At 46.5% G+C, this 4,601-nt stretch overlaps 1 long non-coding RNA gene across 1 annotated transcript; it reads right to left on the bottom strand.

Annotated features, from left to right (window-relative positions):
• Window positions 1-381: 381 nt before the first annotated feature.
• Window positions 382-4,289, bottom strand: LOC114118685 (uncharacterized). The gene is made up of 2 exons (XR_003591871.3): window positions 4,015-4,289; window positions 382-2,837 (listed from the first exon to the last, which is right to left on the bottom strand). It is a non-coding gene; the product is annotated as an uncharacterized LOC114118685 (long non-coding RNA).
• Window positions 4,290-4,601: the final 312 nt, after the last annotated feature.

Raw genomic sequence — 4,601 nt, 5'->3', positions numbered from 1 at the left:
ATTCACAGTGGGGAAACACATCTTGAGCTAGGTTTCCGTTCTTTATCACTCTGGGGGTGAGCGTAGGACTCGGAGGAAGGGTTTATGCATTCAAGGAGGAGGACAGAGTATGTGGAAAGGGTCAGGGGAAAGTGGCCCCCCTGTGTGTTTCAGAGGATGAGATGAGCTTACAAAATATCTTCTTTTCCAGTCCCAGAAGGGAGGTGGCTGCACTGAGTAATATTTCCAGTTAAGGGAAGCATGTGAATGTTCAAGAAACAGCCTGGAACAATCAGCAAATGGAAGGGAGAGAGTAGGAGGAGCCACGCAAGAATGATTCGGCAATCGATCGGTTAGCCCAGCTCAGGACCTGATAACACAGAGATGCTTTAGGGCCATGCTGCACGGAACACGGCTTCTGTATTTGAGAAGCACTCAGACTTGGCCTTTCTTAGAAGCCAGCCCAAAGCTTGTATGTTACACTTGGGAGCCTCACACGGCTCTTTGCAGGCGAATGCGTTTGCTGTCTTTTCCTTGCCCTGCACTTCATAACCGCCCTTTGCATGTCTTCTTTTGAGGGATTGGCCTCTTGGTGCTTCTGGGATGCTTCATGGACTGAACATGGTTTTACCAGTTGCTACATCCTGCTCCCTCAAAGGTGATCTGAAGTCTGGAGGCAGTTAACACTCCCTGGAGAAATGAATCTGAGAGAGAAAAAAGCCTTTCTTAAGCCCTACGAAATTCTCTGCTTTCAAGCACCTTGGGTGTTTAAAAAACCTCTCCCTATCTCTCTCGTCGTGGCATTTATCTTCGTGTTTCAGCAAACAGATGGGAGACATGACGTACACGGGGATTTCCACTGGAAGCAGGTCCCAAGGAAGAAATCCCACATTCCCAGAATTCATTCCTCTCTCTTGCCCTGCAGTCAAAGCTTCCCAAACTCTTACATCTTGTGGCTGAGCCTCATGAAAAAAAGTGGGGGTGGGAGAGGAAAAAAGAAAAAAATTAGGACCCTTAAACGTAAAACATAATAACTTGACCCTTTCTCAAGTGGAGATTGAATCCTCTACTTGGCAACATTAAGCCTTACAAAAGAAACAGACCACCTGGTCCCAGACCTTAGGACTCTTGCGGATGTGCTGGCATTCGGAAAACACTCTTACTCTTCAGCTGAAGTGTCTGCCCTGCTGTTTCCAACTCCAGCCTGCTGCTTCACCGTCAGTGCCCCATCTTCCACGAAGCTGTTCCTGCTCTTCCACTCCTGCAGGCATGAGAGATCTCACAGTGTCAAGAGTAAAAGCACAGAGTCTGGAGCCAGATGTCCTGTGTTCACGTCTCAAATGCCACTTGGCATCTCTGCAGCCATGGGCAAGTTGTTCAACCTCTCTGTGCCTCAGTCTCCTCACCTACAAAGCAGGGATACAAATGGCATCTACTTCATCAGTTCAGTTCAGTCACTCAGTCATGACTGACTCTTTGTGACCCCATGGACTGCAGCGTGCTAGGCTTTCCTGTCCATCACCAACTCCTGGAGCTTGCTCAAACTCACATCCATTAAGTTGGTGATGCCATCCAACCATCTCATCCTCTGTCGTCCCCTTCTCCTCCCACCTTCAATCTTTCCCAACATCAGGGTCTTTTCAAATGAGTCAGTTCTTCATATCAGGTGGCCAAAATATTGGAGTTTCAACTTCAGCATCAGTCCTTCCAATGAATATTTAGGACTGATTTCCTTTAGGATGGACTGGTTGGATCTCCTTGCAGTCCAAGGGACTCTGAAGAGTCTTCTCCAACACCAGGGTTCAAAAGCATCAGTTCTTCGGCTCTCAGCTCTCTTTATAGTCCAACTCTCACATCCATACATGACCACAGGAAAAACCAAAGTTTTGCCTAAGTGGGTATTTGTTGGCAAAGTAATATCTCTGCTATTTAATATGCTGTCTAACTAGGTTGGTCATAACTTTTCTTCCAAAGAGCAAGCATCTTTTAATTTCATGGCTGCAGTCACCATCTGCAGTGATTTTGGAGCCCCCCAAAATAAAGTCTGTCACTGTTTCCATTGTTTTTCCATCTATTTGCCATGAAGTGATGGGACCAGATGCCATGACCTTAGTTTTCTGAAAGTTGAGTTTTAAGCCAACTTTTCACTCTCCTTTCACTTTCATCAAGAGGCTCTTTAGTTCTTCACTTTCTGCCATAAGAGTGGTGCCATCTGTGTATCTGAGGTTCTTGATATTTCTCCTGGCAATCTTGATTCCAGCTTGTGCTTCATCCAGCCCAGCGTTTCTCATGATGTACTCTGCATATAAGTTAAATAAGCAGGGTGACAATACACAGTCTTGACATACTCCTTTCCCGATTTGGAACCAGTCTGTTGTTCCATGTCCAGTTCTAACTGTTGCTTCTTGACCTGCATACATATTTCTCAGGAGGCAGGTCAGGTGGTCTGGCATTCCCCATCTCTTTAAGAATTTTCTACAGTTTGTTGTGATCCACACAGTCAAATGCTTTGACATAGTCAATAAAGCAGAAGTAGATGTTTTTCTGGAACTCTCTCGCTTTTTCGACTATCTACTTCATAGCTTTAATTAAATGTATCAGTACGTGTGAAGTCCTTACAAGAATGCCTCGCATACAGTGATTACTTAATAGGTATTAAATTCTTTACCCTCCTCACCATACTTGATTTCTCACAGAATTATCCCGATGCTCTCCAGTGGCACAATCATTTTCATGGGATTTTTTTTCTTCTCTTTTTTGCCTCAGATTTTTCTTAATTGAATTACATCATGTGATCGATAAGGAAAGATTTGGGGCTCTGTTCTTTCTTTTTTTTTTTTTCCATTCCTTAAAATCACCTAGTAGCAAAGAAGAATTGGCCATTAAGTGCATGAATAATGAAAGACAGATATATGAGTGTGAATCCCTACAGTATCGTGCCAAGTTATGTAGCCTTCCTGCCTCCTGGGCCTGGGGCAGAGATGGGAAAGTGAAGGAAACATCATAGAAAGCTGAGTACTGAGCAGAGTACAAAACACGTATGTGCTGAGCTTAATGTGTGCTAAACTCTGTGCTGGAAACAGAGTGTGCGGTTGGGGTAACGGTGGGGAAAAGTTGGGCAAAACTCTCAGCCAGAGAGCTCTGTGGCTCGACAGTGGGGGAGTCTCCTTTGGCACCCATGGAGCCACGTGGTCTGTGTTCCTCCAGGTGCTCTCCCCGACCCTGCCCAGTTCCTTCCAAGGCAGCTCTCTTTTTATCAAGAGGAGTGGAGGGAAGCCGCAGGGCCCTGCACTGCCCACAAGCCCCCTCTCGGTGACACCCGCTGCTCCCCTGAACCTGCCCACCCTGCCACCCATGCCCTCCAGGCACCACTCCCTAACTGAGCCCCCTGCCCCGTTCTGCCCTGCAGCCTCCCTGTGAACCTGCTCATCTGTGGTTCCATTCCCTCCCCTCCTGCAACAAGATGAGCACTCCCGAGAGGGGCCTCTCACCTGCTCTCCCTCTGTGCCCCATGGGGGAGGGGCCCTGCTCTCTGACCCACTCGTGAAGCTGGGCTTGGAGGGCAGCAGCCCAGGTGGGTTTGCATAGCTGCAGTGCTTCAGGAATGGCCTGGACACCCAGAGTTTCAGAACTAATGAGAACTCCACACATGGCCTGGCTGAGCCTGAAGGGGCATGGAGCATTCCCCCTAAAACATGCCACTCTGGCATATGGAGTAATTTGAGCTGAAGGAAATTGACGAGACACAGACCCAAGTAAAATTCTCAGCCCACCCCCTCTCTACCAGGAAGGGCAGGACAGTTCTTAATCACCACAGAAGATTTCAGAATCCTATCACCCCAGAGAACACACTATACAACAAACCTTGTTAAAAGCAACCCTTTTCTTCCATTAGTTTCCCCTGTACATTTACCTTCCCAGAGGCTGCTGCTCCCAGAGGCCTAAAGCCCTTTCTCTTTGTCATTTCTCTGTAAATTTACGGTTCTTTTGTTAAGATGCCACGTAAGCCCAAGTTCTAACCAGCCCTTTACTCACCTTGAGGTCTCCCGTGAGTTCACTCAGATGCACACATTAATAAACTTCTGATTGTTTTTCTCCTGTTAGTCTGTCTTTCAACAGTCTAATTTGCAAAGTCCCAGACAATAAACCCAAGATGGGAAGAGCAAAAGAAAAAAAGAAGCGTCTTTCCTCCCCTAGAAGCTCCTCAATTTAGAAATGTGGGAAAGGAAGCGTGGGGATTATAGGACCTGCTGCACAAAGCGCAGCACATTCGCCGCAGAGCTAAGGCCTGCAGCCAGGCTTTCTGCATGTCTTCATCCTGTGGGAAGTGCCACTTCCAAATTCAGATGCTGTTGTTTTTGTCTTCTCTCTGATCTCACTTCCCTTATTGAAATTATGTTGGCTTTTCACAAGTAGAATGTCAAAAGCACTTAGAAACTCTCTTGACCACCACCCACAGGAAGAGATAAATTCTTATCATGACCCAGTATACATTCATATATGGAACTGAACCAAAGTGTCCATGATATAGTTCTTACAAACTGAGACACACGATGGAATTTCCTACTGTTTGAAATGCTGGTTGTGTCCAGCCCTAAATTCAGTTCAGTGACTGAGTGAAA

Source organism: Ovis aries, chromosome 16 (assembly GCF_016772045.2).
Source record: "Ovis aries strain OAR_USU_Benz2616 breed Rambouillet chromosome 16, ARS-UI_Ramb_v3.0, whole genome shotgun sequence".
Classification (NCBI taxonomy): Eukaryota; Metazoa; Chordata; class Mammalia; order Artiodactyla; family Bovidae; genus Ovis; species Ovis aries.
Note: the sequence above shows the minus strand (reverse complement) of the source record. Positions and strands in the feature narration are given on the sequence as shown.